Source organism: Canis lupus, chromosome 11 (genome assembly GCF_048164855.1).
Source record: "Canis lupus baileyi chromosome 11, mCanLup2.hap1, whole genome shotgun sequence".
Taxonomy (NCBI): domain Eukaryota; kingdom Metazoa; phylum Chordata; class Mammalia; order Carnivora; family Canidae; genus Canis; species Canis lupus.
The window spans coordinates 56,468,072-56,492,973 of record NC_132848.1 but is presented as its reverse complement, the minus strand read 5'-3'; positions in this window follow the sequence as shown (position 1 = coordinate 56,492,973).

Here is a 24,902-nt window from a genome sequence, read left to right as displayed (position 1 = left end):
CACACACCCTTTTATTTGGCTAGCTCCTGTTCCTACCTCAGGTCTCCGGTTGAGTGTTACTTCCTAGATGTGGCCTCCCCTGTCACTGGTTAAATTAGGTTCCATTGCTCCGCACAGTGATTTTACCCTCCCTCATCAAAATATAATCTGAGATTTAGAAGCTCATACATTTAATTGCCTTTTATACAGTAATTCATCAGTTATGTGGTTGTTTACTAGTCATCTCTGCTTCTGTACTAATCAACGAGTTAAAAGAAATCAGTAAAGTATTTCCAAATACATTTCAGTATTATGATGATATCATGGGAAATTTTCTCACATTGACAGTAAGTAACTTGATATGTATCTTAATTGACAACTAGATAGACGGCTGATGGCAATTCCCAGGGACAGAACACATTCAGAAGGTGAGATAGCAAATTTACTTGTGTTATGAGCCCCCTGCCCAACATGACATAACCCCAATCTACCTTTCTAGACTTCCATAGAAATATCCCATATATTCTTTGGGTTTCTACACATTTGAACTAATTTTAATTTTTGGTGCCTAAGCATGCCTTTCACTTTTCACCTTTGGAACATGTACTCATCCAAATCTGGTCTGAGATGACTGGGGTGTTTCCTTCCACACCCTCTCCTACCCTCCCCACTTTGGCCTATCAGCAAAACCAAACCTTGTTCACTAATGCCAAGGACAGCACTGGATCCTTATTCATCTCTGTATATAATTCAGTGCTTGATAAGATTGTTAGAATGTAGGAAATTAAACTCTATAAGTTATACTTGATATGAGTAGCAATCATGATTTTTTTCCTGATTACTTGCAATCTGCTCAATTAACAAAGTATTTTGTGCCTCTCCCTTTCGTGTACTAAATTCTCCAAGGGGCAGGAGAAATTTATCTTATTAATTTCTCAACTCCCCTGTATTACTTAGAACAGTGCTTTGCAATAATGGTACCTCATTCTATAGTTAAATAGAACTATTTGGATAAGGAAAGATCTTATTCCTTGGCAAATAATCCTCTCTTGAATATTGAAGATATTAGTACAGTATAAAATCCTCTCTTGAATACTGAAGATATTAGTACAGTATAAAAGCATGAGAGAAATAAGAATCATTTAGAAAACCATTGAATTATTTTAGAGTGCCAATGTCTGTTTGGGCCTAAGGAGTTTGTGCTTCCAAAAAGAAATCAATTTCCTACTCAATAAAAATGCAAAGGAAAATATTAACACATAGACAGAGCTGAATGGAAAAATCCAAAGTAAGTTTAATTCAGTTCAAATGGTTATTAGTTACACACACACACACACACACACACACACACACGAACTGCTATGAAGTTTTGTTCTTTTTTTTAATGTCATTTATTTGCATATTGGCAAAGATTTTTAAGAACTACTGAGAAATCCTCCTACTAGACAATATATGCTCTTTTGGAAGAACATATAAGTAGAATTGAAATGATAATCAAATAAGCTTGAGAACATGAGTACAAATGGCACCTAGAAATATTAAACAAATAAAATTCCCAAAAAAGTTATGACTTACTGGCCGTGTATAGATGAAACATTAAATGTGAAAATGTTCAACTAATTATTGAGACACGTTGTTTTCAGGATGCTATGAAACTGGCTAATTTTTGTTGATGGCCTATTGACATCATGGGAGCATAGATTAAATGTCATAAAAACAAATATGAACAGTTTTTTCAAGGTATAAAAAGGTATGCAGTGTCAGATAATAATGATTAATTGATTAATCTCAATTGATTAATTGAGATTCAGAAATCAACAAAGTTACATCTTAATTAGTAGGCAAGCAGGAAGGAATTTAAAATGAATATCTTAGGGCAAATGCAAAGCATACTGACGATAAAGATGAACAATTTCTCTGGAAGATTGTTACCTAATGAAAACGTAAAAAAAAATTAGCATGAAGTTATATGGACTTGTCAAATGAATAAAAATATATGAAATGTATATACAATTACTTACGGATATAAAGCCTGTACTATCCCTCTGTATAATGGCCAGTTTTTAGGGCCTGATATTGATCCAAATGGATTTTCCAATATTCTGTTTTCACATTTTTTCTAGCAGTAGTGTTCTAAATCTTCTGTCTGCTGATCTGAAATCACATTTACTACTTTATTTTGTAAATATTAGCAAATAATAACTACAAGAGAGTTAGGACTCAATATGTCCTTGGGGAAGAACAAGAATTGATAAGCAGGTTTCTGAAGTAAACATTACCCTTAGACTTTCTAAATTCTCAAATTTATAACTTCATGGAGAATAGTCACAGATTTTACTGTCACATTGTCTCTTCTACTATATAAGTTGTTTGGTTACAAAAAGAAAGAAAAAGAAAGAAAGAGAGAAAGAGAAAGAAAGAAAGAAGGAAGGAAGGAAGGAAGGAAGGAAGGAAGGAAGGAAGGAAGGAAGAAAGGAAAGAAAGAAAGAAAGAAAGAAAGAAAGAAAGAAAGAAAGAAAGAGAGAGAAGGAAAGAGAGAGAAAGAAAGAGAAAGAAAGAAAAGAAAAGAAAGAAAAGAAAAGAAAAGAAAAGAAAAAAGAAAAGAAAGAAAAGAAAAGAAAAGAAAAAAGAAAAGAAAAGAAAAGAAAAGAAAAGAAAAGAAAAGAAAAGAAAAAAGAAAAGAAAAGAAAAGAAATCCTGGTTATTGACTTTAAAAAAAGAGGGGAGAGTCTCTTAAAATATACAACGCAGTATTTTTCTGTTACTCACCAAAGTGCTAGGAAGAAGGTATAAACTGAAGTCAACAGTCAAAGGCAAACACCTGAGGTTTTTTCCTAGCTTTACGAGCTTGGGAAAATTAATAACCTCTTAACATCCAATTAAAAAAAATGCAACTAACAATTCCTACTCTGTACTGATACTATGATTACGATAATGAAGAATGGAAGTTAGAATTGTGACTGACACATGGTAGGTGATTAAAAAATTGATTTTGTTTAGTATTTAGTATTAATAGATATTTTTTCAATGAGTGTTGAATGAATTTTGTTCCACCTGACAATGACTGGTAGAGCTGCCTAGGATCTTGCATTGAAACACTGTTGACATCGTGTCTAGACTCAGAGATCTGGATGGGTTCATAAAGGGCATCGCAACATGAATGCAATATATATTTTGTTTTTGTTAAAAAGTGGTTTTATTTGCTTAAAGTAATACAACACCATCATAATTAGAATTGATTTCTCTTGCCTTTGGATTTTGTAGACATTCGAGATGGGATGCTATTTTTATCGAGACAGACTTCACCAATAGAACTGGAAATGATGGACCTGTGTGAGAGACAATTGATACTGTATCTCTGAAGACAGGTGAGTGCATGTGATCTTCAGCCACACCAAAAATAAAACAGTGTATCTCCTACAGATGGAGTTTAAAGTCTATTAGACCAAGTGACACTGCTATAAATCTTGGTAAAAGAAAGGTAATATTAGAGTTATTTATTTCTCTAGTTATCTATTTTAAGAAATATTTGAAGCAATGTGTTTGATAAATTTAAGTCAAGGAAACTGTCCAGACCCTGAAATGAGTTAGGTACTAGAAGTTGCACTCAAATTAGGAATAAGGACAAAATAAACAGCATGCTTTTTTCTTTTAACTTGTTTTACAATTGAACTGGTTCATTCTTAATATATACGTTCATTAGCAGCTGTAGGCTAATTTATAATTTTTTGAAGCAGGCAAAAGTTTTATTTCTAAAGACTGAAGTATATAGTTATATCTTGAATAGTCCCTGGAATGTCAGATTTTTAGAGTCCTCAGGCAATACAGTATTAATTCACCAAACATTTATACGTTCTTCCTATGTACCAGGCACTATTTTATGTATTTGCATTGCAACAATGAATGAAATAGAGAACTTCACTGTGGAGCTTATATTTTGAAGTGGGGACAGATAATAAAATTAAATATAATAGAAAAGTAAATTATGCAATATATTAGAAAATAATAAGTGCTATAAAAAGAAAAAATAGAAAAGAATAAGCAGTAAGTTTCAGTATTAAATAAAGTGATTGGATTATGCTTTGTTAAGAAGAGAGATGTGAAGGGAAATTTGATAGATGTGAGGAAATTACCCATTTCATATATATATATATATTTTTTATTTATTTATGATAGTCACAGAGAGAGAGAGAGAGAGAGAGAGGCAGAGACACAGGCAGAGGGAGAAGCAGGCTCCATATACCGGGAGCCCGACGTGGGACTCGATCCTGGGTCTCCAGGATAGCGCCCTGGGCCAAAGGCAGGCGCTAAACCGCTGCGCCACCCAGGGATTCCCCCATTTCATATATTGACAAACTTTCCATCTGGAAGGAACAGCTAGAACAGGAGGTCTACAAGTATAGTAGATCTGGCATGAAGGGGTGCAGTTTGGATGGAGCAGAGTAACAGAGGCGGAAGCAGAAATGGATCAAGACAGGGAAACCAGGGGCCAGATCATATAAGGGCCTTGGTTACTTTTTGGACTGGCAACAAGAGAGTTCTGAGCAGAGTAGTGACATGACATGTCTGATGTTATAAAGGTCATTTGGTCTTCTGTTTTTAGAATAGATTAGAGAAGAACATGAGTAAAAGTTGGAATAGCTAGGAGTCAACTGTAATGATCCAGGCAAGATATGCTGATGGCTTTAGTGAGTAGCAGTAGAGATGGCAAGGAGTAGATGGACTCTGAACATATTTTAAGGTCAGAATCAACAGGTTTTACTGAAGAATATAATGTGAGATATAAGATAAAAAAAATCAGGAAAGTTTAATGTTTTTGATCCAACCCAATCAGTTGGAAAAATGAGTAGCCTTAGGATGGCTATGAGTGGGACATATTTATCTATCATCTATCATCTATCTATCTATCTATCATCTATCTATCTTTTATCTATTTATCTATCTATTTATTTTTGCAGATCAGGAGTTCAGTTTTAAACTGGTTTTTAGTTAAATATTCATTTAGGTATTTTAAATTAGATTCCAAAGAGGTTATTGAAGAGACGGTGGATAGATAAGCCTGGAATCTGGAAGAGAGGTTTGATACGACGATACACATTTGGAAGTACCTGGTATGTAGAGGATGTTAAAGCCATGAATTTGGGCAAGATCACCAAGACAATGAGTATAAATAGAAAAGACCAGATGAATGGTTACTAGAGGATTCCAAACTTTGAAAGCTGTTATCCTATGTCTTTCTTCAGATACCTTGTGAAGTAGAAAAATAATATTATGCTAAGTGTATAATATTTACCATCTGGATAAATATTGAAGGGTACAGACAGAGAGGGAGAAACAGACTCCCTGCTGAGCTGGGAGCCCAATATGGGGCTCAATTCCAGGACCCTGGGATCATCAGACACTTAACTGACTGAGCTACCCAGGTGCCCCTAGAATGAAATTTCTTAATGCAGTTATGATTAATTTTCCATGAGAAGGACTGTCTTTTGTTTTGAGATGATGTACTTTCTAACTTTCCTGTTGAAGTCTTCTTGTATGTCTTTATGTAGAAATATATCCCTACCTAGCTATCTTACTCATTTTGGAAATCCAAATGTCTAGAACCTACCACACTATTCATTTACTACTCATTACACAGATGTAAACACATACATACTTCACTTGGGTAAGTAACCCACAGTGCAATAGGTGAAGAATATTCAGAGGAGAATGGGTATTAAAAGAAAATGGACCTGGGCAGCCCGGGTGACTCAGCGGTTTAGCGCCGCCTTCAGCCCAGGGTGTGATTCTGGAGACCCGGGATCGAGTCCCACGTCCGGCTCCCTGCATGGAGCCTGCTTCTCCCTCTGCCTGTGTCTCTGCCTCTCTCTCTCTCTCTCTGTGTCTCTCATGAATAAATAAGTAAAATCTTTTAAAAAAAGAAAATGGACCTGAATATAAATATGCACTTTTCTGAGTTAGCTTAAACAACTTATTTAGCTTCCTCAAGCCTTAGATTTCTTAAGTATAAAATGAGGAAATAAGAAGCAGTTCTCCAATTTGTCATGAGTACTGATGTTAGTGGATGCTAAGTCATCGAGGGGCTGTTTTTGCTTCTGTTGTTTTATCATGCTCATTACCTTTGCTTTATTACTCTATATCCAATTTTTACCTGGTTTGGTATCTGTACCTCTGGTTTTGCAATTATTTCTTCCAAAAATAACCTACATGATCTTTTTTGATAAAACATATTTTTAATATAGAATTTTTTTTCTCAGATCACCTGGGCATAAGTAGTGAAATCTATTATACTCAAAAGTTACTTTTTAATATCGGTATAGATGACCTTCACAAATGTAAATTTTTCTCAAAACTGACTCTATATTTCCCCCTCTATTTGTTTTCACTTCAACTTTTCTGTTTATTTAAAAATTGCTATAATAAAGTGATGAGGAAAATAATCCATAATCCTTGAAGATAATAGAAGGTATAGGAACAGAACGGTGTCTGATACGCAAAGAGATTGATAGTCTCTCATTTGACTTTGACTACTGGTAAATAATGGCTTGGCTGCATTGCAGTTCTTCTCCATAAAGGACAGGAAGAAATTAAGAGAACCTAGACATCTCCCTTCATCTGGATCCAATGTGTACCGTGGTCCTTACAGTGGGGTAGTCAGCACTGCCCATCACAACAAAGTGATCTGAGGATGAGTCCTACAGAGAAAGACTTTAGGGCTGGACTGCTTGGCCAACACTTACTCCTGAGTTGTTCACTTTGTTTCAAGCCACTTTTTATAATTTTTTGAAAAAAAGGTTACTCTTCAGAGGTCTTCCCTTCTAAAAAGGTTCTCCTAAGATGAGGAAAAACTATAATCACATAGTTACTGTCTCTATTAATTTAATCCATCCATTCTTCAGTAATTATTCCTAAGCTCTCAGTATGTATCAGGGACCTTGCCATGAGCAAGGGAGACATAAATTAGACAAAATGTAGACTTCACATGTGGTACAGATGTTTATTTTCTACTGTAGGCCTTAAAGGAATCTAGGAACTGAGGAAGCACATGTGAGACCAAATCAGGTGGGATTCCATCTTAGGAGATAGTGTCTAAGCTGAGTTGCAGTGGTTCAAAAGAAGTTGGCCAGGTTAAGGAGTCAGGAAGATGGGAACCTAGTCCAGGCAAAACTAGTATAGGCATGACAATACAAAATCCTGGCACACTCATTTTGGCCATGGAGGCTGGGAAGATTTTGTTAGCACTCTCCCCAGTGTCTCATATCATATGCACTATAAAATACTGCTTCAGCCACAGAAGCAGGAATTGCTCATGTTTGTACCCCTATCCTCTGGTTTAAATACACTGTCTTCTTTGCAAGCCCTGGGCTTCCATCCCACTACTCATAAGTGGATCCTTCCCCTTTCTTACCTCTTCAGAGAGAAAATTTATGAAAATATTAGTTTGGTTTCATATTCAGCTTCTATCGAAACTACTGTCTCTTAATTTACTTTTCATTTGCTGTAGGTCTCTCCGATGCATTGTAGCTCACAGACAAATCTTACTCTGCTTAGACTGCATAGATAAAGCCTCAATGTATAGACCTTTGATATTTAGAAAAGAGACATCATCATTTTTTGAGGGGTCTCTAGATGTTCCTATACCTGAAAATAACCAAAATACTATAAATGCTATTTTTCTAAAGCAGGATATTACCAGCTCACTCTTTGTGTATGGACAGAACTTTCTTACTCTAGAGGAATATGGTGGTTTCTATTAAATTAGGAGTGATAAAATTGTGACTGGCATGATTGTTTAGAATCCCAGGATTTCCAACAACAAAACAAGTCACTTTCATACACCAATTTTTTATTGTGAGCCTTCACCAGATGCACAGTGATGGCAAGAGGAAGGAAGCAAACTGTAAGAAGGATAGGAAAAGTGAGAGTTGCCCACAACTTACAGGGCTTCCACGAAGTACAAGGCATAACACTGCTCACTGCTGGGAGCAGGAAGGACAGGCAGAGAAATAATCATAATATTTGCTATGTCTTCAGAGTGCACTGCAGAAGACAACCATAGGCCGAACTTACTGAAAAACAGAAAGTGAAGGGTAGGGAAAGAAAGCAAAGAGAAATCCCCCAGAAAGTAAACAAAACAAAACAAAAAAACAAACAAACAACATAAAAAACAACTGTTGTCTATAATGTGAGGGAGAGAGAGAGAGAGAGAGAAAGAGAGAGAGAGAGAGACTGACTGAGAGATTAAGAGAAAGAGAGAAATATCTTTGGAGTTTTAGAAGACAGATAATTGGGTTGTAAAGAATAAAGATTTCTGAAAAATCTCACCAGTGCTCACAACTTAACACCTGATAAAGGAAAAGTTTTACTACATTAAGATCTCTGAACCAGAAATGAACCAAATCTATTTAATGGCATAATAAATCCAAGGTGAGCTCAATCACTGATAGAAAGACACAATCCCTTTCAATAGCAGCCCGATAGAGCAAGAGGCATGCTCTTTTGTAAGAGAAAACTACATTTATTTTAGTTTCTACTCATTCTTTAAGATGGAAAGAGGTTTTGGTAAAAATATATCTTTTGAGAGACACAAGGAAGTAGGAGAAAGTCTTGACATATCTTCACGTGACAGGAGAAGGGAACTCTGGGGGCCTCTTTCACAGGCCACTAATTCCATTCATGAGGCTTCACCTCATTACCTAATTGCCTCCCAAAGGCTGTGCCTCCTAACACTGTCAGACTGGGAATATTTAGGATTTCAACATATGGATTTTTTTGGGAGGGGTATGAACATTCAGTGGAAATCAGTAGTGTTTATAGAGACAATGATAACATTAAAAGGATATACATGAAGAGAAGAAATCTTTGAAATAAAAAATTGTAAGCATCTACCATAAGAAGCTACAAAAAAATAAAAATACACTAAGTCCAAAGTACAAATAAAGCAAAAAGTAAACATAAATGTAGAAATCAATAAAAAATAGATTAAAATAGATTTTTAAAATTAAAATGTAAAATAAAATTTAAAATATTAATGCAACTTTTATAATGAATCAAATAACACAAAGAGAAAGCACAAATAGCAATATCTAGACTCAGAGGACATTACTACAGATTCCACAGACATCAGAAGGAAAAAAGATGTCATGGACAACTATATAGTAATATATTCAATACCAAGAAAAAATGGAAAAGTTCCTTGGTAAAAATTTTGGAATTTTAATAAAATTTTGATTACATAAAAAACACAAAGATCTCTGAGTCCAAGTGGCTGGACCGGTCAATTCCATCAAAGATTAAAGAGAGAAATAACATCAATATTATTCAAATTCTTTCAGAAAATAAAAGAAATACTTTTTAATTCACTTTCTGAGTTACCTTTCTGCTAATACCGAAACTAAATAATGACATTGTAAGAACAAAATAAAAACAACGAAACATTCCAATATTCCTCATGAGCACAAACACAAAACTCCTTCACAAAATCTTTATAAGTTTTGTCTGTCAATATATAAAAATGATTACACAAGTATATTTTTCACAGGATAGAAAGGTTTGTTTAACCTTCAAAAACAATCAATGTAAATCATCACTTATAGAATAGACAGAAAATCATATGATAAATCAATAAATCTAGAAAAATTATATGATAAAATTCAGCACTCATTCACTGCATTGATCTTTTAGCAAACTAGGAATAGACAATATCATATATTTTATCAAAGGCATCTATGAAAAAATCTATGAAAAACATCTATAGATAACATTGTACTTAAATCTGATTTTCCCCCTAAGATCAGAAACAGGGCAAGAATAGAGTCCAGAAATAAAAATCACACATCTCCAGCCAACTGATTTTTGACAAAGGGGTAAAAGTAATTCAATGAGAAAAAGAAAGTGTATTTAACAAGTAATACTGAAACCATTGGATATCCATAGGTAATAAACTCAACTCATACTTCTAAAAAGTCAAAATTCACACAATAGTCAAAATTTAATTTGAGATGGGTAATAGAGTTAGATGAATCATAGTTAAAGGCATGTTTCTATAAGAAAACATAGCAGAGTATCTTCAAAACTTGAATAAGTTTACAGAATACACTATACAGAACAAAAAAGCACTATCATTAATATAAGAAACAAATATTTAGTTAAAAATTATCAAAACTGAATGACTCCAGAAAAAGATACACTAACAAAAATAAGCAGGCAACCCACAGATTGGGAGAAAGTATTCTACTCCTAGTATTTACCCTGATGTCTGTGTGATGAAACTGCAAAGATCTAGGATCAAGAAGTGAAAATACTATAATAATTTAATAATTAATTCCATCATCAGTGATATTTTTGAGATATGGTTGGTTGACCTTTTTTCCCAAAATGATTTGTAATGTCATTTCATGATCATTTCAATAATTATGTACTAATTCAATCCAATCTGGAGAATATGCAACAAATACATTTGCCAGTTTCAATTCTGTATTTTAAGAAATTATCAGATAATAAATTTTTCATCAAATAGTTATCCCAAAAGCATTTTGAAGAATTAAAGATAGATATATTTCACAAATAGCAAAGTTTATATATTTAAATGGGCCAACCAAGGTACTTTCAAGATAATTTGAAACAATTCAAAGTCTTAAGCAAGGTAGGCAGTAAACCTTGTTTATAGTATCCATTTTCCCAGAAAGAAAAAAGTTTCTTTTATTCTAACAACAAGGTAAAAAAGGAAAACTTGTCATAACTTTCCAAAAGGGCAGAAATAAATTGCTATAAATTTTGCCTATGACAACAACATTCTAGAGAAAAAACAGCAATCCATAAATACAGACCTATTAGTTAAGATCGAAATACCTTCTAAGACTTCTAGATTTCTTCTAGACTAAATAATTTCAGTACCTCCATCAGTATAGGTATTTATTCCTGAACACATATTGCTCTGGGATTATTTTGTCATACCCTTTGATTAATCAATTTAGATAGTTGATCTTGGTACATAGAAATGGACTCGCTTCAGAAGACCCAATCCCTCCTGGCCACATTTTGTTTATTTTCGCCAGTGAGTAGTGACTGTACACATCATCATTAGCTCAGACACAAACATTTTCTTTCCATTCTTTCCCTGTTATTTCTTTCATATTCCCTGAGTTTAGAAACTTCACTATATCATGCCCATTTTTGAGGCTTTAGATAACAGGGTATTTTTGAAAGCCTATATAAATCATGGAATAGCCAGTTTCCTTTTGACATGCCATTAATTCTGTAGCATGTCTATATTCCTATTTCTAAAGGCCAACCTAAAGATCTCTATACAACGTTTTCATCTGTAAACATGAACAACTTTTGAAGTCCTTTTGCTGAGCTTTGCAAATCAATGTAGTGCTTTTGAGTCAAGGAAACCTCTGAATGTAACTCTTATAAACTTGTAAATTGTGGAAGGTGGGCTTATAATCCTTTTACACTGCTCTGAAATCATGTTGTGAACTAAATGTGTTACGACACATTTCAGTTATGGGATATGATTAAAACTATCAGTGAATGTTTTATCTTTTAATGAAATTGCTTAGTAATTGTAGAATAGGTATATTTTCAGACTTACTTTATATTATAAATCTTGCACTTTAGGAATAACATCATTTTTATTCTACTTCAGTAACATTTTATAAAACTAAAATAGATATTGTCATGTAAACTGTTGGGGTCACTCAGAACTGCATGTGTTTATTTATTTTTATTAGAAAACCTCCAAAGAATTTACTCTCTCAAAGCTCATAAGCTTCCAGTGAGCTTCCAACCAAATTATTTATCGAGTCTATTGATGAATAATAATATGAAAGAAGAAAAGAGCAAACTGGGTTCAGGCAGACTAGGGAAGATGGAAATAAAGTCCCAAAGGATCTGTGGAGAACAAAGAATATTTTCCCAAGGTGTACTATAGATGTGACCTGATCTGATGCTACATCCCACCTTTGTTTTGACTCTGAGAAAATGAACAAAAGGCAGCAAATATAAAGATTAGAACAATGGACAGCCCTATGTTTTCTTTTGATCAGAATGAAAACCATAGTTACCAAAAAAGTAGGCCCAAAGCATGCAGAAAAAAAAGGAAGTGATCTAAACTTCAGATTCTAAAAGAAGGTAGCATGAAAGCACAGTCTAATATAAAACACAGGATAAAAGTAGTAATAGTGATTCTAATCAGATAAAGACATTCATTCTCCCCCATTTCTCATGTATCTTATTCAAAGTAGTATTTCTTATCTCATTTTTTTAATGTGTCTTTTCTAAAATTCCTGTTTTCTTGACTTACTATAACATGAATTTATATGCTTACCTTGGCTTATTTTCCACTGTCCCTCAATATGCACACAAGCATGCAAACAGACACACATAGAATTATCTCTAGGTAGACCATTGTCATCACCTTCTCCACACATGTATTTCCTAATTTAGCTCTATTCCTTTCATCTGGGATACCCTGCATTGTTCTTCTAATTCTCCAAATATTATGGCTCCTTAGTCTCCCCTCAATTCCTTATATACTAAAGACTTTCTAACTTTCTAATTCTTTAAGAATCTTTTACTAGTATTTTCTAAAATTTATTGTCTGGCTGCTTGAGATCTAGCATCAAAGAGGGGGTGACTCAGAAGATGAAACTGGTTGGGTGGTCCCAGGAACATTGGTGAAACCAGGACTGAGAGTCAGAAAACTAAAATAGACTGAAGACGAACTAGTGTCTAAGCCAGGAACAGAAGTTATGTGAAGAAAACAACAAAGGACCCTTAAGTGCATTGCTTGTTGCTGGTCCTTCTTGTTGTTTTTTTGATTTCTATATTCAGATGTTTCAGGCCCCTACTGTGTGTTAAAGCTTCTGAAAAACTCATGATTTATTTGTCTTTACTTATCTTCTTTTTTCCCTTAACAATCTTCAAAATGATTACATGGCTAGAATTTAAAAAAAAAAAAAACAACAACAAAAAACTGTGGGTGATCTAAATACTTAGATGCTTAAAATATTATACCTCTGCAAGACCCTAGAGATCATATAATGTAGGACTTACCATCTTTTTTTTTCCTTTCATCTTGTATCCGTTTGGAAGTCTGGTGAACACGAGAATGCTAAAGGCCATTTTTCAAATAATGTTTTTACATGTATAAAATGTTCTACATGACATTATAAAGAAACCAATAATATTACAGGACAATTACAAAAAAAATTGGGGATCCCTGGGTGGCTCAGTGATTGAGCGCCTGCCTTCAGCCCAGGGCGTGATCCTGGAGACCCAGGATCGAGTCCCACATCAGGCTCCCTGCATGGAGCCTGCTTCTCCCTCTGCCTGTGTCTCTGCTTCTCTCTCTCTCTCTGTATCTCTCATGAATAAATAGATAAAATCTTAAAAAAAATTAAATATCTAACTTGTGATATATATTATATGTCCTTATATATTAACATACAGAGTGAAAATCATATCAATTATATTTTCAGATATCTGCAATATCTATAATTTGATATGAAAACATGTATTACTATAATTTCTCATGGTACCAAGTTCAAAGATGCATTAATACTTCCATGACTATCTTTCTACATTTATAATAGAGGATCATACTAGAGCCTCATTAGAAGCAAGTGAGATTTTTCCCCCCATTTCAATTCATAGGTCCTGTGAATTCTACTCACAGACCTACCTGAGAGTCAGTGGGTCCCAGATTTAGAACCCCAAACTAGTAAAACCTTTTCTTTATGTGTGAAGAAATGATGGAGCTTGCCCAACATCATAATTCCTAATTGGAACCAATGGAATTAACAGAAATCACATGTTCTCCCACCAAGGCCAGAATTCTTAACACCACACTCTGCTAATTCAGGTGCTTTCATTTTCGGATGGTCACAAATGTTAGTGTGTAAATTGGAGGAATATCTTCATAAATCCTCAGAAAGCATCCTGTAAATGGAGGATTTATTGCATTGTGTTCACCTCTGCCTGGTAAATTACTGCCTTACACTGGACTGATCTGGATATTAATCTTTCTACCCTAGTAGCCAGTAAACTCTTGTAGAAAACTCACTGTGAGATATTTATCTCATTACTCCTGGATCCTTGTATTGGGCATGGTGTGCTGTTGGAGCTGAATTTAATTTACTAATTTGTTCTTTATTTATTAACTACTGTCCTTCATAATTTGCTTTTGTTTCCTGGGGCATATTGCTTTTTCCTGACTGAACAGAAAGCTCTTGGTGACAGACAATTCTTGCAGACTTCTATAGCACTGAGCGCTTAGCAAAATGTTATGAACACTTAAAGAGGGATTCTACAGAGGAAGTAAAGCATTTAAAAGAAGACAATTTATGATTAAGAAAAATCCAAATGTATATGTTTAAATGTTTCTCAAAATACTATGGAAAAGTTAATATGAAAATTTGTTATTAATGAGAAGCTTTGCCAATTGTATGTGCTTAATGCATAATTAAAATATAATATTTTAAAACTCATGAATGAATGTATTGGTTTGGAAAGGTCAATACTTTAAAATTATTCTCCAAATAGATAATCTAGACAAAGAGCATTTGCTAGTCTCACCCTTGGCAAAGAATAAACTACTATGTTTCAAAACATGGTATTGCAGAAATAAAAGTACAATGTCTCGGGATATTTAAGAAATAAATTTAATTTGAATTTCCCACTATCCATATTTTTCTCACTTCTTCTATATTTGGATGTCATCTAGTTTCACAGTTTTATTTTCATTTTTGTCTTAGGGGAATTAGCTTCTTCACAAATACAATTACCTATTCCATTGTGATGAGTGATTTTATATTTTGCTTTCATGCTGTTAGCCAACTGAGTTGACTCCTTAGGATCATGTTATTGCTATTTCAGGTCAGGTTGAGATTCAAAAATAAGTAACAATATAGCACTCCAATATAGCAATCCAGGATATTGATTTTAAACAAAGCATCATACAATTTTTAAAAGTTTTTACTTATTTATTTGACAGAGAGAAAGAGCACAAGTAGGGGGAGCAGCAGGCAGAAGGAGAGAGAGAAGCAGGCTCCCTGTAGAGTAGGGATCCCAGGACCCTGGGATCATGACCTGAGCAGAAGATAGATGGTCACCCATAAGATAGATGGTCACCCAGCACCATTCACATGCGGAACATGCTCCAGTCCTACTACCAACTTTACTTATTAACAATTTTTAATAACTTTTAGGTAAGGATTTTTTAAAAACTTAATTTCCATTTGACATATGGCAGTAATAGGAGTTTATAAATGGTCAGATAGCTTTTGCCTATTTTTCTGTCTTGTTGATTGTCTTTTTAGATGGAGATTCCATCATCTCACTTTAAGTTAATTTACTAGACACCCAAGTCAGTGGATTTTACTCTATTTGATGGTAGGAATCATATTTTATTAGAATCATTAGATATATACATTTTAAAAATTTTATGTATTTATTTTAAAGAAAGAGAGAAAGCCTGAGCAGGGGAGGGGCAGAGGGGCAGAGAGAGAGGGACAGAATCTTAAGTAGGTTCCATACCCAGCATGTGAGTTGGACATGGGGCTTGGTCTTACAACCCCAAGATCATGATCTGAGCTGAAATTAAGAGTGTGAGGCTTAACCAACTGAGCCACTCAGGTGCCCCTGTATTATTTTTAGTTGGATTTAAAATTGGCCAATTTCAGAGATAATACCAACTTTTGAAAGTAAAGGGTCATGAGATACTCAAATGAGGTAGTGTGATATGATCTTCAATGGTTATAATGATTTAATAATTAGGATGGGACTTGAAAATTGTCACTGTTTTATAGAATCCTTTTGGTTGGTAGAGATAAGAAACTACTACTATCCCACTAGTCGGTTTCTTTCTTTTTTTCTACTGTTATTTCTTTATCCTATTAAATGTTCACAATGTAGTAGTAGTAGTAGTAGTAATAGTAGTAGTAGTAGTAGTAGTAGTAGTAGTAGTAGTAGTAGTAATTCCACACAACTATTTTCAAATGTTACATCATTTTATTCTTATAATAATCTTGTATGGTAAGTATTCTGTCTCTCTCTCTCTCTCTCTCTCTCTAAGACATCATTTTAGAGAGAGAGAGAGAGAGAGCCCATGTGAATGAGGGGAGGGGCATAGGGAGGAGAAGAAAGAGAAGATCTCAAGCAGACTCCCCACTAAGCACGGAGCTTGACCTCATGACCCTGAGATCAAGACCTGAGTTGAAATCAAGAGTCAGACACAGGGGATCCCTGGGTGGCTCAGCGGTTTGGCACCTGCCTTTGGCCCAGGGAGCGATCCTGGAGTCCTGGGATCGAGTCCCGCGTCGGGCTCCCGGCATGGAGCCTGCTTCTCCCTCCTGAATCTATGCCTCTCTTTCTCTCTATGCCTATCATAAATAAATAAATAAATCTTAAAAAAAAAAAAAAAAAGAGTCGGACACGACCAACTGAGCCATCTAGGTGCCCTTCTTTCTCTCTATTTTAAGAAAAAATATTCCAGAGGATAATCATCTTTCTTTTTACAGCATTCCCTGATTCTTCTACATTAATAAAAAAAGTTGGTTATTTAAAAATAAATTGTTGGGACATCTGGGTGGCTTAGCGGTTAAGTGTCTGCCTTTAGTCCAGGGCGTGATCCTGAAGTCCTGCGATCCAGTCCCACATCAAGCTCCCTGAATAGAACCTGCTTCTCCATCTGCCTGTGTCTCTGCCTCTCTCTCTCTGTCTCTCTCATGAATAAATATATAAAATCTTTTAAAAAATAATAAAATTAAATCGTTTTGGGTTTTAATTGTTTTTTGATCTTTTATTTTATTTATTTATTCTAAATATTTTATTTATTTGGGAGAGGGAGAATGAGGATAAGGAGGGAGAGGAAGAAACAGACACCCCACTAAGCAAGGAGACCAACACAGGGCTCAATCCCAGGATACTGGGATCATGACCTGAGCCAAAAGCAGATATTAAGCTGACTGAGCCACCCAGGTGCCCTGATCTTTTAATAAAGCCATTAATCTTTAGGGTAATAAATATTTATATCTATTATCATGAGGTAAAATACAAAATTGATTTAAATTATGAGTGCAAAAAATAAAAAAATAAAAATAAATTATGAGTGCAATTTATAAAATTTCCTCCAAACAATTTTGTAAATGTATTACTCATAGGAAACTCCACATTTTGACAATAGTCTCATCATAATTTATTTCTAGATTTCTTTTTGTTAATTATTGAAGAAGGCAGAGTGACATTATATACAATGTATATAATGACATCATTATATACAACAACATTTGTTGTAGGAAAAGTATGTATTATTCAAAAAACAATGATAGTAATTTACCTACATAAACTCTCCTTACACATTAGGTACAAAACAGCAGTCAGTTTAAATTACATAGTATAACAAACTCATACATACTGGAGCCACTCCTTTCATTTCCCACTTTCCTTTTTCTTTTTAAAACTTCACTATTGTTTAGAACAAAAAGATATCTTATATCAGACCTACAAGGCAAGAGGAATTACTAATATACATTTTATTTTTTATTTATTTTTATTAATTTATTGTTTTTAATTGAGGGAAGGGTAAAAGGAGCGGGGGAGAGAAATCTAAGCAGGCTCCATGCCCAGCACAAAGCCTGACGCAGGGCTTTATCTTAGGACTCTGTTATCATGACCTGATCTGAAATTAAGAGTCAGAAGCTCAACCAACTGAGTCATCCAGGCACCCCACTAGTCTACTTTTTAAAAAGCTGAAAAAAATCTGATTTATTTGTTACATGAATATTATTTTCAACATTTTATGCCCATCTCCCTTTAGGATGGAAGTTCTTACCTTCCTTTAATGTTGTTTAAAATTTCCAAATGTAGTACTTTTTGGTTAAAAAAAAAAGGCATCGATACTTTTAGAATACTTGTTTCCAAATATATGTGTACCTATTGTAACACTGAATTAGAAAGTCAAGTAGTACATCTTACTATTAGACTAAAAATCACTGTCATAGATAGATACATCAAGCAAACTTACTTTATCACTAAATTTAAACATTATATTGCATTGCAGTATTTATTTAGTCAACCAGTATTTATTGACTATGAACTAAACAACCTTCTCAGTGCTGGGGATACAAAAATAAACAAAACAGATAATTATACCTGGATTATTCAGAGCAAATATATTTGAATGAATAATGTCAGAAAAATGAAAAGTGTTCTGAACAAAAATTGAGTAATGAGTAAAGAGACTGCTAATCAGCAGGGTACATGTTGTCTAACAGACAAAATGGTCAGATGTGATTTCATTGTGAAAGCAAATTTGGAGCAGAAATTTAGCAAGATGAGTGAACATTTGAGGAATTGTTCTCCAGGCTGACAAAAAAATAACCGAAATGGCCCAAAATCAAGAACATGCTCAGTGAGGACAGTGTGGCTGGAGCAGAGTGTGCCAAGTGGAAATAGTAGAAAATGATTCCAAATATTTAAGGTGAGAAAGTGACCTTGTGGAGTATCATAAAGATTAATTTTTTTGAGTGATATAGAAAACTATCAGAGGCTTTTATGAAAGAAGTGATTATACATTTAAAAGATTACTGTGTCTCCCGTATTGAGAATGAGGTGGTATCTGGAGGAAAGGTGAGAGATGGGAAACAGGCAGAAGCACAACCAGTTAAGGGTCTGTTCTTATAATCCACAGGAAATATAAAAATGTTTTTTGCTAAGGTAGTAGTGGTTAAGGTTCTCTGAAGCTGCCAGATTTTGGGTAGATTTTGAAGGCAACGCCAATAGCATTTACTTATGAACTGCCTATTGCCTATAGATTGGATGTATGGTATAAGAAAAAAGAGTCTAGAACTATTGAAAAAATGGAATTGCAATATTCTGGAAGATTGTGGGAGTATCAGGATCTTAGGGGAAGTATTAGAACTTGGTTTAGGTCAAGTCAAGTAAGAGGTGAGAATCAGATATGAAATGAAGTGGTCAATTACAAAGTTAGATATATGTGTCTAAATTCAAGTAGCAGGTCCAAGCTGTATATATTACTTTTGAAGTCATCTGCAAAAAAGTCATAAGACTAGATGAGGCCACCATGCAAAGACAGGTAGACAGAGAAGTGAGGAAGGGCCATGTAAGATCCTTTAAAAAACTTTAGCGTTTAAAGTTTGAAGAAATGAGAACTAATAAAGGGGGTTAAGAAGGAGTGATTAGTATGGCAGGAAAGGAACCAGGACTGTTGTGACCTAGAATCAAGAGAAGATACTTCAAGGAAAGTGAAAGTGAACTACTGTGTTTCTATTAAGAAGGTCACAGGATCGGTATGCTAAATTACTTAACTACAGATTTCACCAGTGTGGAGATGAGCAGTTTGATGGAGTGTTAGGTAGGAGGCATCAGGAGGGGATGAAAATGTAGATAACTATATAAAAGAATTTTGCTGTTAAGGAAAGCAGAAAATAGGGTGGTAACTGAAGAAGGAAATGTAGTCAAGAGAATTAATAAGAGATATCATAGCAAATCTGTATGCTTATAGGTATAATCCAATAAAGAAATTAACAGGACTTCCAAGTAATAGCAGAGTAGGAGCAACTTGTCCCCCAGACACACCTATATAACTCTTGCATCAGTGTAAGTAACCTAGAAAATGACCCAAAGACTGGCAGAACAGACTCTGTAGATAAATGTATGGAAGAGACAACATCTAGGAGGATAATAAGTGTGGAGACAAAGTCAGGAGCCAAACTGACCCATAGGACTGCCCAGGAGAGGGAAGGACTCCACAAGCATAGAGAAAGGAGAAGAGCAGACCCCACACTAGGCACCCAAGGCATGGGGACCCATACTAGGAAGATGAATCCCCATAATATTTGGTTTTGAAAACCAGAGGGACTTAATTTCATCTCTTACAATCAGTGGGGATTAACATCTGGAGCTTTAAAAATCAGTAGCTTGGCTCTGGAAGAGCTAAAGGGCAAGAAGAAACTGAGTCTCCACCCTTAAAGAGACAGCAAAAAAATAGCCCTGCTGAGATAAAGCAAAAGCAGTTTGATGAATACATAGAGTATATGGGAGGAGGTTTTGTTTACTATGTTCAGACATGTGCTGAAAGGGCAGGGATCTTTGGGAAACTCCTCCAACAACAAAAAGATGGTGGAAGCCATTTTCCTTCCTGATCCCTGAGCCTAGATACATGGACACCAGGGGAAACAGCACAGTAGAAATACTCTTAGACTAACTTGGTAACAGGATGCCCTGCCCTAACATTCTTCTGTGGACTTGCCCCATCGAACCAGACTCTACAGGAGCTTTTCAAAAAGGATACAGGCAGAACTGTGCACAACTTGCTAAGCACAACTGTCCCCATATCCTCTTGTGGCCCCAACCCTCCAACACTCCCTCAGCAAGAGTACATCCAAAGTGTCTCCATAAGCATAGCAGTGTGTAAGTAGCCCAGACAGGGGCCACCACCATTTCAAAATGACTCTTGCCCTAGGGAGAAGTGAAGAAAATCACACACACCATCAGACATCTGGTCTGACTAAAGGCCCCACCATCCAATGATGTCTTCTCAGAGGACAACACAGGGAAAGGACCCTTCAGTTTGGTGTGACCAAAGCTCCAGAAAATACCTTTTCTTACCCAATTCAAGCCCAAAGCAGCCCCAGACTGGCCCATTAACAACACAGGGACCAAACCCTGCCCACAACGGGCAAAGAGAAACATTGCAGATGACTGGAATGAAGGCAAACATAGCTCAACCACAAGAGTAGGTTTCATGCAACCCACATAGGAGACACCTCTGAAACAGGTTCTGGTGAAAGGAAGACACTCACTGCAGGATACTATAGGACTTCTTCTTCATAAAGCCTCTACTTTCAACAGCGGGAGATATAGCTGAGGTTCCTCAGACAGAGAAATAGACATAGAGACATAGATAAAATACAGAGTTAGAACATTACATCCCAAATGAAAGGATAGAACAAAATCAAGCAAGAGAGCTGAAAAATGGAGATAAGTAATATGTCTGATAGAGAACTTAAGATAACAATCATAAAGATACTGTCTGGACTTGAGAAAAGAGTGAAGGATTTCAGAGAGACTCTCAATAAAGAGGTAGAAAACAAGAATCAATCAGAGATAAAGAACTCAACAACTAAAATTAAAAGTATACTACAGGAAAAAAGTAGTAGACTAGAGGAAACGAAGAGCAGATCAGTGACTTAGTGTACAGAGTACAGAGTACAGAGTAATGGAAAGCAATCACAGTGAACAGGAGAAAGAAAAAAGAATAATAAAAAAATGAAAATAGATTAAGGGTACTCAGCAAAATCATTAAGTTGAATAACATTTGCATTCTAGTGATCCAGGAGGAGTAAAGTGAGAAAAGAGGGCAGGAAGTTTATTTGAAGAAATAGTAGCTGAAAAATTCCCAAATCTAGAGAAATAACAAATTCATATCCAGGAGGCACAGAAATCCCCAATAAAATCAACCCAAGGAGGTCTACATCAAGACATATAGTAATTACAATGGCAAAACATAAGGATAAAGAGAAGATCTTAAAAGCAGCAAGACAAAAGAAAACAGTTACATACAAGGGAAATCCTATAAGAATATCAGCTGATTTTTCAGCAGAAACTTTGCAGGCTAAAAGAATAACATGGTATATTCAAAGTATTAAAAACAAAAACAAAAAACAACCTGCAACTGAGAAAACTATCCAGCAAGGCTATCATTCAAATAGAATAAGAGATATAGATATAAAACAAATAAAAGTTAAAGAAATTTATGACCACTAAACCAGCCCTATATGAAAATTTGGTGGCTACCAGAACAGAACAGAGATGCAATGAGAACACAGGACTCTGAGTGGAAAGGAAAGACCATAAGTAGGAATAAGAAAAGCTGGAAGCCCAAAAGCAGTAAAATTAAGTATATCTACAAAATTCAGTCAAGGGATTCACAAAATAAAAGGATGTAAATTATGACAGGTATATCTGATATGTGGAGAGAGACAGGCAAAGTTTTAGTGCTTTTAGAATGAGTTCAAACTCAATTGACCATCAACTCAATATAAACTGCTTTATGCATAAGAAGTTATATAAAACCTAACAGTAACCACAAATCAAAAACCAGTAACAGATATTCAAAAAATAAAGAGAAATGAATCCAAGTATCACTGAAGAAAGCCAACAAAACATGAGAGAAATGAGCAAGAGAAGAAAGGAACAGAGAACTACAAAAACAACCATAAAACATGTAACCAAATAGCAATAAGTGCATATCTATCAATAATTAGTTTGAATGTAAATGTGGATTGAACACTCTAATAAAATACATAAGTTGATAGAATGTTAAAAAGCAAGATCCATCTATATTTTGAGACACATACAAACTGAAAGTGAAAGGATGAGAAAGCAATTATCATGCAAACACAAGTGAAAAGAAAGCTGGGGTAGCAATACTTACATCGGACAAAATAGACTTCAGAACAAAGACTGTACCAAGAAACAAAGAAGAATACTATATGTAATCATAAAGAAGACGACCTAACAAGAAGATATAACAATTATAAACATTTATGCACCCAACCTGGTAAAACCCAAATACATAATGTAGTAATAACAAACATAGAAAATAACCTATAGCAATATAATAATAGTGGGGGACTTCAAATTCCCATTTACATCAATGGATTGATCATCCAAACAGAAAAACAAAAAGGAAAAAAAAATGGCTTTGAATGACACATTGCACCAGAGGGATCTAACAGATATAGTCAGAATAATTGGTGAACTAAGAAATAAAAGAGGGAATAACAAACTACATGAAAATAAATAAAAGTGAAAATACAATAGTCTACAATCTGGGATATAGCCAAAACAGGCTCAAGAGGAAAGTTTATAGCAATACAGACCTACCTCAAGAAGCAAGAAAAATCTCAAACAAACAACCTAACCTTACACCTAAAGGAACTAGAAAAACAAGAACAAACGAAATCCAAAACCAGTAAATAAAATACATAATAAAGATTAGAGCAAAAAATAAAATAAAATAAAATAGAAATTAAAACAATTCAAATTGGCAAAGAAGAAGTCAAACTCTCCCTCTTCGCCGATGACATGATAACTCTACATAGAAAACCCAAAAGACTCCACCCCAAGATTGCTAGAACTCATACAGCAATTTGGTAGCATGACACGATACAAAATCAATGCCCAGAAATCAGTGGCATTTCTATACACTAACAATGAGACTGAAGAAAGAGAAATTTAGGAGTCAATCCCATTTACAATTGCACCCAAAAGCATAAGATACCTAGGAATAAACCTAACCAAAGAGGTAAAGGATCTATACCCTAAAAACTATTGAACACTTCTGAAAGAAATTGAGGAAGACACAAAGAGATGGAAAAATATTCCATGCTCATGGATTGGCAGAATTAATATTGTGAAAATGTCAATGTTACCCAGGGCAATTTACACGTTTAATGCAATCCCTATCAAAATACCATGGACTTTCTTCAGAGAGTTAGAACAAATTATTTTAAGATTTGTGTGGAATCAGAAAAGACCCCGAATAGCCAGGGGAATTTTAAAAAAGAACACCATAGCTGGGGCCATCACAATGCCAGATTTCAGGTTGTACTACAAAGCTGTGGTCATCAAGACAGTGTGTTACTGGCACAAAAACAACACATAGATCAATGGAACAGAATAGAGAACCCAGAAGTGGACCCTCAACTTTATGGTCAACTAATATTTGATAAAGGAGGAAAGAGTCTCTGTTGGAAGAAAGAGAGTCTCTTCAATAAATGGTGCTGGGAAAATTGGACATCCACATGCAGAAGAATGAAACTAGACCACTCTCTTTCACCATACACAAAGATAAACTCAAAATGGATGAAAGATCTAAATGTGAGACAAGATTCCATCAAAATCCTAGAGAAGAACACAGGCAACACCCTTTTTGAACTCGGCCACAGTAACTTCTTGCAAGATACATCCACGAAGGCAAAAGAAACAAAAGCAAAAATGAATTATTGGGACTTCATCAAGATAAGAAGCTTTTGCACAGCAAAGGATACAGTCAACAAAACTAAAAGACAACCTACAGAATGGGAGAAGATATTTGCAAATGACGTATCAGATAAAGGGCTAGTTTCCAAGATCTATAAAGAACTTCTTAAACTCAACACCAAAGAAACAATCCAATCATGAAATGGGCAAAAGACATGAAGAGAAATCTCACAGAAGAAGACATAGACATGGCCAACATGCACATGAGAAAATGCTCTGCATCACTTGCCATCGGGGAAATACAAATCAAAACCACAATGAGATACCACCTCACACCAGTGAGAAAGGGGAAAATTAACAAGGCAGGAAACCACAAATGTTGGAGAGGATGCGGAGAAAAGGGAACCCTCATACACTGTTGGGAATGTGAACTGGTGCAGCCACTCTGGAAAACTGTGTGGAGGTTCCTCAAAGTTAAAAATAGACCTGCCCTATGACCCAGCAATTGCACTGTTGGGGATTTACCCCAAAGATTCAGATGCAATGAAACGCCTGGACACTGCACCCCAATGTTCCTAGCAGCAATGTCCACAATAGCCAAACTGTGGAAGGAGCCTCGGTGTCCATAGAAAGATGAATGGATAAAGAAGATGTGGTTTATGTATACAATGGAATATTACTCAGCCATTAGAAACGACAAATACCCACCATTTGCTTCAACGTGGATGGAACTGGAGGGTATTATGCTGAGTGAAGTAAGTCAATCGGAGAAGGACAAACATTATATGTTCTCATTCATTTGGGGAATATAAATAATAGTGAAAGGGAATATAAGGGAAGGGAGAAGAAATGTGTGGGAAATATCAGAAAGGGAGACAGAACATAAAGACTGCTAACTCTGGGAAACGAAC